A 13,556-nucleotide genomic window follows, 5' to 3' on the forward strand; every position below is an offset into this window, starting at 1 on the left:
TTCGTATATTAATGTAGGTGGTTGAGGTCAAGCCTGTATGCTGGACCTGAGGTTTGCTTCAATTTGCTATGCGGAGGGAAAAACTACAATGCCTTGTCTTCCCCAGGATTTTACATTGGGTTAGCTATCTCCAGTAAAAACACACCTATTTTTTTTTACAGTGAAAAGCTGTCCTGTTTAAGAAATCCACCATCAGTCTTAGGCCCAGGTTCAGTAAAGCAGTTAAGCACATGCTTAACTTGAACTATGTACTTTCCTGACTCAGGGCCTTAATTTGGTAGGCCATTGCAGTGGTGAACCTTGCCAGGCTGAACTGGACCTCACTGAAATTCTTGACATTCTCGCTCTTCCCCACTTTTAAAAATCATCTTTAAATGTTTATATCTCAGAACTGTAATTTTTTAGTTGGATCAGTATTGGCTTCCTTATTACTTTTCCCTCTTTTAAGTCCCCTCTCCCCTCATTCATTTTGGACAGCATCTTCCCATTTTGACTGACTTTTATTAAAGGGGCAGAATGTAGCCAGCCCTTCTGTAGCCATGAAGCAATGGGGAAGGAATGAGGGAGAAGCTCTGTGTGCGGCCCATATTGGAGTTGACAGAATTGCAGTCTCTCTGTTCAGGGGAGCGCAGGGGTTGTTACCACTGGGAACAACCTACCCAAAAGAGGTTGGGGAGGGACACGGAGTAGACCAAGCTATGGCTTTGCCCCCTTGTGCATTGATCAACCAGCAGAGCTGACTAGAGGCATTGGGATAGAGGGGAGTCTGATGCACCCCTTAAAGGAATGTTGAGGAATGCTCTTCCCCCTGTGCAGCCCAGCCGGTGGGCTTTAGGAATGCTTCCAAAGCTCCCCTGGGGTGCTTCATTCAGGGTTGTGGCAAGCAGGCAGTGTTGTTAGCAAGAGAGCTATTAGATGTGCTGAAGCTCAGTCTTGACTGCACCCTGGCTTACATTCCTCAGCCCCTGGCTCCGCCAGATTAGGTCCCTCCTGTAACCTGTCCCTTTCTCTTTAGTTCCCTTCATTATACTACACAGGCACCAGCCCTTGCTATGGGCTGTAGCTAAATGCCACAATCTAGCCCCAAGTACTCAGAAGTTGGGTTTTTTGTTTGTTTTAATGTATTTTAAATTGTTTTACCTCAAGCGCCTTGGTGGGGTGTGAGGGCTGAGGTAGAGAGCAGGAGCATTTTATAAATAAAACTGCCATTAGATTTTAGTCATTATCATTGTTATGATAGTTTATTAGTGATTGATAGCTTGTGTTTGCACTTCTGCAATTTGGTTTGCATCCACAAAAGTGGAGATTGCCCAAAAGCATTCACTCTGTCTGCACCCAATAGGATCCCTGCCTAGAGAACGTTCTCTCATGCTGGCCCAGCATTTGCCCAAGTCTCAGCTTGATGTCTAGGTCCTGGAAAGTAAAAATGAAGAAACAAGATACTATTTCAGTGTGATCCCTGCCTTGGGTTTCTTTTCATTGACTTTTTAGAGAACAAACACATGTTCTGGACCAAAAGAGGCAGAATTCTGCTCTCCGACAGCGAATGGAACTGTTGTTTTTTTTTTAAAGGAAAGTAAAACAAATGCCTCCCTTTGGTAACCTGAGCACTCTGCAGGGGGCATCTTAAAAGAACATTTTCAAAGTGTCTCACAGGGAATGAAACACTTTGAAGAAGAGAGTGCTTTGTTCCATCCTACAACAGCTAAACGGTGCCTATCCTTATTTCAAGTGGGCAGAGGAGTGTAAGGAAGGGGGAAAGAAACATAGCCAAAGGATAGAGAGGATTGGTTTTGAGAAAGGAAGGAGCACAGACCTTGTTCTGCCCAGGTTCCTCAAATAACTGGAGAGCAGCGGTTCCCAAACTTAACTGAGGGTATGTCTACACTACAAAATTAGGTCGAATTTATAGAAGTTGATTTTTATAGATGCTATTTTATACAGTCGATTGTGTGTGTCCCCACTAACAGCATTAAGTCAGCAGAGTGCGTCCACAGTACCATGGCTAGTGTCGACTTTCAGAGCCTTGCACTTTGAGTAGCTATCCCACAATTCCTGCAGTCTCCACCACCCATTGGAATTCTGGGTGAAGCTCCCAATGCCTGATGGGGCAAAAAACATTGTCGCGGGTTGTTTTTGGTACATGTAGTCAGTCGCCCCTCCCTCAGTGAAAGCAACGGCAGACAATTGTTTCGTGCCTTTTTTCTGTGTGGAGGCCATACTGCTTTCAGCAGATGGTGCAGTGGGACTGCTAACCATCGTCACTGAACCACCACTTCCACTGCAACTCTGCTCTCCTTGAGAGCGAATTTCTCCATGTTGGCTGTCATGGGCTCCCGCTTCCGCTGCAGCTCTGCTCTCCTGATCTCCTGATCCCACCTCGCAGGTCATCAGCCACCAGTTCTGCTGCAACTCTGTTTTCCTGCTCTCCTACAGACGCCATACCACGGCAAGCATGCAGCCCGCTCAGCTCAGCTCACCAACACCGCCACAGTTGTGTCCTGGTGCTGCTGGCAGCAGACAGTGCATCCACCGCTTCTGCTGCAAATCTGCTCTCCTGCAGACGCCATACCACAGCAAGCGTGGAGCCCGCTCAGATCACCGCAGCAGTTATGAGCATTGTAAACATTTCATGCATTATCCTGCAGTATGTTCAGAAACAGAACCTGCAAAAGCAGGCAAGGAGGTGACGGCAGCGCTGTGACGAGATTGATGAGAACATGGACACAGACTTCTCTCAAAGTATGGGCCCCGGCAATTTGCACATCCTGGTGGCAATGGGACAGGCTCATGGAATGGAATGCCGCTTCTGGGCCCGGGAAACAAGCACAGACTGGTGGGACCACATAGTGTTGCAGGTCTGGGATGATTCCCAGTGGCTGCGAAACTTTTGCATGCGTAAGGGCACTTTCATGGAACTTTGTGACTTGCTTTCCCCTGCCCTGAAGCGCAAGAATACCAAGATGAGAGCAGCCCTCACAGTTCACAAGCAAGTGGCGATAGCCCTCTCGAAGCTTGCAACGCCAGACAGCTACCGGTCAGTTGGGAATCAATTTGGTGTGGGCAAATCTATTGTGGGGGCTGCTGCTATCAAGGGTAGTGACTCTGGGAAATGTGCAGGTCCTAGTGGATGGCTTTACTGTAATGGGGTTCCCTGGCTGTGGTGGGGTGATAGACAGAATGCATATCCCTATCTTGGCACCGGACCACCTTGGCAGCCAGTACATAAACCGAAAGGGGTACTTTTTAATGGTGCTGCAAGCACTGGTGGATCACAAGGGATGTTTCACCAACATCAACGTGGGATGGCCAGGAAAGGTACATGACACTCGCATCTTCAGGAACTCTGGTCTGTTTGAACAGTTGCAGGAAGGGACTTACTTTCCAGACCAGAATGGGGATGTTGAAATGCCTATAGTTATCCTTGGGGACCCAGCCTACCCCTTAATGCCATGGCTCATGAAGCCGTACACGGGCACCCTGGACAGTAGTCAGGAGCTGTTCAACTACAGGCTGAGCAAGTGCAGAATGGTGGTAGAATGTGCATTTGGACGTTTAAAAGTGCACTGGTGCAGTTTACTGACTCAGTTAGACCTCAGCGAAACCAATATTCCCATTGTTATTACTATTTGCTGTGTGCTCCACAATATCTGTGAGAGTAAGGGGGAGACGTTTATGGCGGGGTGGGAGGTTGAGGCAAATCACCTGGCTGCTGATTACGTGCAGCTAGACACCAGGGCGGATAGAAGAGCACAGCAGGGCATGCTGCGCATCAGAGAAGCTTTGAAAACCAGTTTCATGACTGACCAGGCTATGGTGTGAGAGTTCTGTTTGTTTCTTCTTGATAAAAACCCGCCTCCTTGGTTCACTCTACTTCCCTGTAAGCCACCCGCCCTCCCGCCTTCGATCACCACTTGCAGAGGCAATAAAGTCATTGTTGTTTCAAATTCATGCATTCTTTATTAATTCATCACACAAATAGGGGGATAACTGACAAGGTAGCCCAGGAGGGGTAGGGAAGGAGGGAAGGACAAGGCCACACTGCACTTCAAAACTTATTGAATGCCAACCTTCTGTTGCTTGGGCAGTCCTCTGGGGTGGAGTGGTTGGGTGCCCAGAAGCCCCCCCCCCCCCACGTTCTTGGGCATCTGGGTGAGGAGGCTATGGAACTTGGGGAGGAGGGTGGGCGGTGACACAGCGGCTGCAGTGGCAGTCTGTTCTCATGCCTTTCCTGCAGCTCACCCATATGCTGGAGCATATCAGTTTGATCCTCCAGTAGCCTCAGCATTGCCTCCTGCCTCCTCTCATCATGCTGCCACCACCTATCATCTTGCTCCTGCCACCTCTCCTTGCATTATTTTCTGCTTTCCTGGACTCTGCAATTGTCTGCCTCCACACATTCTGCTGAGCTCTTTCAGTGCGGGAGGACTACATGAGCTCAGAGAACATTTCATCACGAGTGCGGTTTATTTCACCGTCTTATCTGTGCTAGCCTCTGGGATGGAGATGATAGGGGGAGCATTGAAACATTTGCAGCTGCGGGAGGAAAAAAGGGAGGGTAGTATTTAAAAAGACACATTTTAGAGAACAATGAGTAGACTCTTTCACGGTGAATGGTTTCAAACAGCAGCACCCTCCTTTCCCATTTCAAGCACCCATTGGGTTGGCCATTTAAAAGGAGGGGCTGAGGTTTTCGGGTTAACATGCAGCACAAACCCAACTAACCCCTTTCCCAATTCTCTGGGATGATTGCTTCACCCCTCCTCACACCACGTGACTGGTATCAGGGAAGATCCCTGCCAGCAAAATGTGAACAGCTGAGTGTGAACGCCCTCCCCCTGCACCGCGTGGCTAAAAGCGGGGGTGATTTCTTTTCAGCCACCCGCAAACAGCCCAGCAGGAATGGCCACCTCTGAATGTCCCCTTAATAAAATTTCCCTGTTTCAACCAGGTGACCATGAATGATATCACTCTCCTGAGGATAACACAGAGAGAAAAAGAACAGATGTTGCTTGAATGCCAGCAAACACCAGGACCATACGCTGCCATGCTTTGTTATGCAGTGATTCCAGACTACATGCTACTGGCCTGGTGTGGTAAAGTGTCCTTCCATGGAGGACGGAATAAGGCTGCCCTCCCCAGAAACCTTTTGCAAAGGCTTTGGGAGTACATCCAGGAGCGCTTCATTGAGATGTCCCTGGAGGATTTCCGCTCCATCCCCAGACACGTTAACAGACTTTTCCAGTAGCTGTACTGGTTGTGAATGCATCCCAAGTCTTCAGGGAAAATTAATCATTAAACACGCTTGGTTTTAAACCATGTATTATGTTTACAAAGGTACACTCACCAGAGGTGCCTTCTCTGCCTTCAAGGTCCGGGAGCCCGCCTTGGGAAGGTATTGGCTCCAGGGTGATAAACAGTTCCTGGCTGTCAGGGAGAACAGTTTCATCCTCCACCTCATCATCATCTTCCTCATCCCAAAAATCATCATCCCTGTTGCGTGAGACTCCCCCCTTGCAGAAGTCCACGTACAGGGGTGGGGTAGTGGTAGGGGCACCACCTAGAATTGCATGCATGGCCTCTTTGGTTTTTTGGTAGCCTTGCCTGAGCTCCTTAAGTTTCACGTGGCACTGCTGCGGGTCCCTGTTATAGCCTCTGACCTTCATGCCCTTGGAGATTTTTTTCAAATATTTTGGCATTTCATCTTTTGGAACAGAGTTCTGATAGCACAGATTCATCTCCCCATACAGCGATTAGATCCAGTACCTCCCGTTTGGTCCATGCTGGAGCTCTTTTGCGATTCTGGGACTGCATGGTCACCTCTGCTGATGAGCTCTGTATGGTCACGCCATGCTGGCCAAACAGGAAATGAAATTGTAAAGTTCCCGGTGCTTTTCCTGTGTACCTGGCTAGTGCATCTGAGTTGAAAGTGCTGTCCAGAGTGGTCACAATGGAGCACTGTGGGATAGCTCCTGGAGGCCAATACCGTCTAATTGCATCCACACTACCCCAAATTCGACCCGGGGATGTCGATTTCAGCGCTAATCCCCTTGTCAGGGAGGAGTACAGAAATAGATTTTAAGAGCCCTTTAAGTCGACAAAAATGGCTTCATCATGTGGATGTGTGCAGGGTTAAATCGATCTAATGCTGCTAAATTCGACCTAAACTCGTAGTGTAGACCAAGGCTGAGTCACATCCCAATTTCTTTTAAAAACTGTTGTGAAGTGAATTGATGGAACGTTAAGCTCCTGTATCTGCCATTGTTTGGAAATCCCTGAATTACAGAGACTGCTTTTAGACACCTTATTCTTGAATCCGTGGGAAAGTGTTTTCTGACGGTTACAGCTGTGCCAGTTAGAATCATGAGTCCAGAGTGATTGTGATGCAAGAGCTAAACCCACAAGTCCTGACTGCCAGTCCCACCTCTCTCACTGCTGGATCACAATCCCCACCAGAACTGAGACTAGAGGTCAGAAGGTCTGACTCTAGTCCATGAGCTCCAAATGCTAGACCACACAGCCCAAGAGACACAAATAGGGTGTGCACAGGGAGCGTGTTTGGACATCTTTTGTGCGGATAGCACCCAAGTTCTCTTTTATGCTGCTGCTGTATTTTTGGTCTCTTTCTTTCTTGCCAAAGCATTGAGGGGACTTGTCAAGGAATGTCTAGAAGTTTCTGATTCTCATGGTGGTTCCCTCTGACCAACAGCTGCTATTATGTTGATAGTCAAGCAAATAGATCCCTCTCATCTTGAAAGTCTGCAAAGGGCCCTACTGAACTCAGTGGGACTTCTCACAGGCACATGGGCCCATGCATGCAGCAGAGTTTGCAGGATTGTGTCTGAAAAGAGGGGCTGGACTAAAAATGTAGACTTAAAGTCACTCATCATTCTCATGTCAGAGAGAGAGAGAGAGAGAAATCCAGATTTAAAGAGCGGGCATTGGTTATGTTGTACATTGATGACAATTAGGAGGGAGTTAGTTTGATTTCATTCTCCTTTTTTCCTTACCATAGTTCAAATCAGATGCTATGACAGGTTCTTGATGAAAACTCCAAAGATTTAGGAAAAGGGGAATAGATGATGTCTCCCACCACAGCTTGCAGGTATTATCATGTTATTATTTATTATCTCTATTATTTATACTACAGCAATGGCTACAGGCAGTAACTGAGATCAGGGCCCCATTGTGCCAGGCAATATACAAACACATAATGAGAGTCTGTCCTTGCCTGAAAGGGCTTATAATTTAAAAAAAAGAACAGGCAAAGAGTGGAAAGGAAGCCATAGTGCAGTCTCGAGAATCAGCTGCTCAGGTTTTCACATTGTAGAGGTCTAACTCTGATTTCACAGCTGTTTTACACAAGTGTAACTAAATAGATTGTAGTAGAGTTGCTCTGGTTTACACTGGTCTAAGTGGGAGAAGACTGAGACCCACGTGCCCTCAAAATAACTAAAACAATAACAGCAACAAAACACCAATCGAAATTAGATAGCAAAGGTAGAAGCTAAAAAAAAAAAAAAGTATCCAAGCCCTAATTGATTTAAATTATATATTTATACACTCCTGTTTAAACACCACATGCTGAAGTATAAAATAATTCTCTTCAATATGCTTACCTTCCCCACCTTTGTTTTTGTAAGTTTACAGCTGCAGGGAGCCCCAGGTGGTGTTTTCAAAGAAGATTAAGGTACTGCATCATGAAGACTCCATTTCTAATCAACCATATCCTTGTAGCTAGGGATTTCAATTTCAATATCATTACATGTTTCAGAGGAAGTTGTGAAAAATGGAGAGAGAAGAAGAAAAATTATTAAAGGTAGTCTGAATGAAAAATTGCAGCAAAACGTTCATAAAATGGGATGAAATCTTAGCGCACGAATTGCCGGAGTCTTTCCCCAGCATGGAGTGGAGGGAGGCACAAATATTGTAGTTCTGGATGTGGTTTGGTGGGGATCTCCAAGCAGCCAACTCCAGCTAATGCCAAACCTGAGAGCTGGTGAGTACCTGCAACTCCTTGTGGCTTCAATGGAAGCTGGTGGTGCAGAGAACCTCTTAGGAATTAGTCTATGTTGTACAGTGAGTGAGATTTGAGAAAGGATTATGTTACTGCCTACACACAACATTCCTGTGACATTTGTGTCATGCAGCAGTGTATGGAGGCTGAACTAGGAGACATCTGGGAGAGGGAGAATTAGGGTTAAATAAAGTTATGTATCAAAAGACAACATAAGAACCTAAGCGATCTGTTGCTCATTCCCAGCTTCTGGCAAACAGAGGCTAGGGACACCATTCCTGCCCATCCTGGCTAATAGCCATTGATGGACCTATCCTCCATGAACTTATCTAGTTCTTTTTTGAACCCTGTTATAGTCTTGGCCTTCACAACATCCTCTGGCAAAGAGTTCCACAGATTGACTATGCATTGTGTGAAGAAATACTTCCTTTTGTTTGTTTTAAACCTGCTGCCTATTAATTTCATTTGGTGACCTCTCGTTCTTGTGTTATGAGAAGGAGTAAATAACACTTCCTTATTTATTTTTTCCATACCAGTTATAATTTTATAGACCTCTATCATATCTCTCCTTAGTCGTCTCTTTTCCAAGATGAAAAGTTCCCGTTTTATTAATCTCTCCTCATACGGAAGCTGTTCCATACCCCTAATCATTTTGTTGCCCTTTTCTGGACCTTTCCATAGAATCACAGAATATCAGGGTTGGAAGGGACCTCAGGAGGTCATTTAGTCCAACGCCCTGTTCAAAGCAGGACCAGTCCCCAGCTAAATCATCCCAGCCAGGGCTTTGTCAAGCCTGACCTTAAAAACTTCTAAGGAAGGAGATTCTACCACCTCCCTAGGTAACGCATTCCGGTGTTTCACCACCCTCTTAGTGAAAAAGTTTTTCCTAATATCCAATCTAAACCTCCCCCACTGCAACTTGAGACCATTACTCCTCGTTCTGTCATCTGCTACCATTGAGAACAGTCTAGATCCATCCTCTTTGGAACCCCCTTTCAAGTAGTTGAAAGCAGCTATCAAATCCCCCCTCATTCTTCTCTTCCGTAGACTAACCATCCCCAGTTCCCTCAGCCTCTCCTCATAAGTCATATGTTCCAGTTCCCTAATCATTTTTGTTGCCCTCCGCTGGACGCTTTCCAATTTTTCCACATCTTTCTTGTAGTGTGGGGCCCAAAACTGGACGCAGTACTCCAGATGAGGCCTCACCAATGTCAAATAGAGGGGAACGATCACGTCCCTCGATCTGCTGGCAATGCCCCTACTTATACATACCAAAATGCCATTGGCCTTCTTGGCAACAAGGGCACATTGTTGGCTCATATCCAGCTTCTTGTTCACTGTAATCCCCTAGGTCCTTTTCTGCAGAACTGCTGCCTAGTCATTCGGTCCCTAGTCTGTAGCGGTACATGGGATTCTTCCATCCTAAGTGCAGGACTCTGCACTTGTCCTTGTTGAACCTCATCAGATTTCTTTTGGCCCAATCCTCTAATTTGTCTAGGTCCCCCTGTATCCTATCCCTACCCTCCAGCGTATCTACCTCTCCTCCCAGTTTAGTGTCATCTGCAAACTTGCTGAGGGTGCAATCTACACCATCCTCCAGATCATTAATGAAGATATTGAACAAAACTGGCCCCGGGACCGACCCTTGGGGCACTCCGCTTGATACCAGCTGCCAACTAGACATGGAGCCATTGATCATTACCCATTGAGCCCGACAATCTAGCCAGCTTTCTCTTCACCTTGTAGTCCATTCATCCAGCCCATACTTCTTTAACTTGCTGCCAAGAATACTGTGGGAGACTGTATCAAAAGCTTTGCTAAAGTCAAGGAATAACACGTCCACTGCTTTCCCCTCATCCACAGAGCCAGTTATCTCGTCATAGAAGGTAATTAGATTAGTCAGGCATGACTTGCCTTTGGTGAATCCATGCTGACTGTTCCTGATCACTTTCCTCTCCTCTAAGTGCTTCAGAATTGATTCCTTGAGGACCTGCTCCATGATTTTTCCAGGGACTGAGGTGAGGCTGACTGGCCTGTAGTTCCCCAGATCCTCCTTCTTCCTTTTTTTAAAGATGGGCACTACATTAGCCTTTTTCCAGTCATCCGGGACCTCCCCCAATCACCATGAGTTTTCAAAGATAATGGCCAATGGCTTTGCAAGCACATCCGCCAACTCCTTTTGCACTCTCGGATGCAGTGCATCCGGCCCCATGGACCTGTGCTCATCCAGCTTTTCTAAATAGTCCCGAACCACTTCTTTCTCCACATAGGGCTGGTCACTTCCTCCCCATGTTGTGCTGCCCAGTGCAGTAGTCTGGGAGTTGACCTTGTTCGTGAAGACAGAGGCAAAAAAAGCATTGAGTACATTAGCTTTTTCCACATCCTCTGTCACTAGGTTGCCTCCCTCATTCAGTAAGGGGCCCACACTTTCCTTGACTTTCTTCTTGTTGCTAACATAATTCCAATATATCTTTTTTTGAGATGGGATGACTTCATCTGCACACAATATTCAAAATGTGGGCGTACCATGGGTTTATAGAGAGGCAATATGATATTTTCTGCCTTATTATTTATCCCTTTCTTAATGATTCCCAATATTCTGTTAGCTTTTTTTTTTTTTTTTGACTCCTGCTGCACATTGAATGGATGTTTTCAGAGAACTATCCACAATGACACCAAGATCTTTTTCTTGAGTGGTAACAGCTAATTTAGACCCCATCATTTTATATGTATAGTTGGGATTATGTTTTCCAATGTGCATTACTTTGCATTTATCAACATTGAATTTCATCTGCCATTTTGTTGCCTAGCCACCCAGTTTTGAGAGATCCTTTTGTAGCTCTTCACAGTCTGCCTGTGACTTAATTATCTTGCGTAATTTTGTATCATCTGCCAATTTTGCCACCTCACTGTTTACTCCCCTTTTCCAGATCATTTATGAATATGTTGAATAGGACTGTTCACAGTACAGACCCCTGGGGGACACCACTATTTTCCTCTCTCCATTCTGAAAACTGGCCATTTATTCCTACCCTTTGTTTCCTATCTTTTAACCAGTTACCAATCCATGAGAGGACCTTCCCTCTTATCCCATGACAGCTTACTTTGCATAAGAACCTTTGGTGAGGGACCTTGTCAAAGGTTTTCTGAAAATCTAAATATACTATATCCACTGTATCTCCCTTGTCCACATGCTTGTTGACCTCCTCAAAGAAATTCTAGTAGATTAAGGCATGATTTCCCTTTACAAAAACCATTTACCCATTACAAAATGCTTGTTTTGCTTATTGTTTAGTTTGGTGCCAGTAGGTGGCACAGGGGTGAGTGGCAAAGTTTTTTCTATGCAGAACATCCTAGTTATATAGCCAGAGACTGGAAACTGAGGGCAAATTTGAAAAATGGACTAGTTCCTACAGGTTTTTTTAAAAAAAAATCTTGGCAATGCAATACTATGATCATAAAAGAATAAAATTGACATTTGTCCGAAGAAATAAATCACCATGTGTGAAGAAAATAAAAAAAAATACAAACTATATAATTTCTTAATGAAAAAATGCACACAATAGTAAGGAACGTTTTTTGAAAAGGAGATGAGAAAATATTAATTAGGATGGCTGACTGCAGTGCAGCCTATTGTGAAATTTCTGCTTCTGCAGTATCCACTGAATAGGAATGCAGATTGAACTGATTTGCTGCACTGCAGGGAACTTTCCTGTTGGTCTTCATTCTCTTTAGAGCTCCATTTAGGCAGTATCTTGATGCTCTGACATGCTTTAAACATCTCTGATCATGGACTATATTAATTTCAAATTTCACCTGTAAGGATAAGAATTTTTTTTTTAAAAAAAAGCTGATATAGTTGTAGGAGGTTAATTGTATCTGCTAAGTGTCTGAGTAGCCCAACCAAATGGCAGCGTGTAAAATGTATTTACAGTGGGAAAGACATGGGTGATGTCCTGAAAAAAAGTTAGGGGGCTTGATCCTGCTCTCACTGAAGTCAGTGGAACTTTTGCCATTGACTTTGATGAGAACAGGAACAGACCAAAGTGAATACACAACCAGTTCTCGGGGTGGGGGGGGGGAGTCAGCTGAGACTGTAATGTTCACAGTCATGCTATGGAGTTACCTAGGATGAGGGGGTTGCCTACTTTATAGCTGTTCTGGTTAGGTCAAGCACATTGCGCACACCAAGGGTTCCTTGCATCCCTCCATTCCACCCCACATGCTCCCTTTGTACCACCCTCCCATCCCCCTCTGTTTCAGGGACTAATTCCCCCTGCCAGGGTTTCTGGGTATCCCCGAGTCTCCCCTTCCATGCCAGAATTCCCCATTCTCCCCACATGCCAGCAGCTGTGTGTGCATCGCCTTGCCCACTCCCCCACCATGCCCTCCATTCCCTCTTCTCCTTATGGCAGGGGCTCTGTGTGCCCCCCATTCCTTTCTTCCTCCCGCCCCTTGCCAGCAGCTCTGTATGCAACCCTAGTCACATGTTGTCCCTTGTCATATATATGTCCTCTTTTCCCCTCATACCAGGGTCCCCCAAACTCCCCCTGCCAGGCATTCTGTGTGTTACCATTTCCCGCATAGCAGGGCCCCCTCTTGCCCCACATGTCAGGGGGTCTGTCTGCCCCTATTCCCCCTTTTCCTCCATGCTAGGGATTCTGTGTGCCCCCTCCCACATACCAGGGTCCCCCAATTTCCCCTTGCCAGGGGTTTTGTGTGCCCTTCGATATCCCCCCATACCAGGGTATACCATTCTCCATCCCCATGCCAATGTCTTTGTGCTTTCCTCCACATCCCCTTCCCCGCCCCCAGCCATTATTATTTGTATGGGATATAAGTCATTTAGGGTGTCAACATGTTAAACTCTATTGGGAGGATGGAAAGAGATAAGATGGGAGTATTGTTATGCTGGATGGATGCCATGAACCAGTTTGATCTATAAACAATTTCAGAGGTGCTTGAAGATGCAACTATGCTAAAAAGATGACAGGTGCTTCATATATCCTCCATTTTCTCTCTTTTGGTTTTTCGATTTCCATCAAAATCAATTGGTTCTGGCCACAGAGGTCTAGAACATTCCCTGACAATTTGGAACTGATTAGATGTGGCATTCAAAAGTTGTTGGATTACATACATATAGATAGATAGACACAGAAATGTTGAGTATAACACCTTTCCAGGCTCAGCCAATTCCATACAAGCTGGACATAGTATTTTTTTTTTTTTTTAATGAAAGTGGTTTGAATGCTATTAGCCTCTAAATAGCTCAGGGCAGGTGAAGTGTATTTTAACAAGGGTAATCAGAGTCAAAAAGCAAACTAGATGCACAAAGTAATATCAGTTGCACCCATGTAACCACTGGGTGCAGCCTAAGGGGGTGAAGGGCTTAAAGGAACCTGTTACAGCTCCCTGATCTCAGGGACTATACTCCACCATCCTGGCACGTTTTAGAGCAGCTTTCAGGAAAGATTCCCGTTAACTTCAACAGGCTTTGGATCAGGATTTGTAAGCCCAACTACTACTATATGGAAGTGTG

This window comes from Lepidochelys kempii, chromosome 1, assembly GCF_965140285.1.
Source record: "Lepidochelys kempii isolate rLepKem1 chromosome 1, rLepKem1.hap1, whole genome shotgun sequence".
Taxonomy (NCBI): Eukaryota; Metazoa; Chordata; order Testudines; family Cheloniidae; genus Lepidochelys; species Lepidochelys kempii.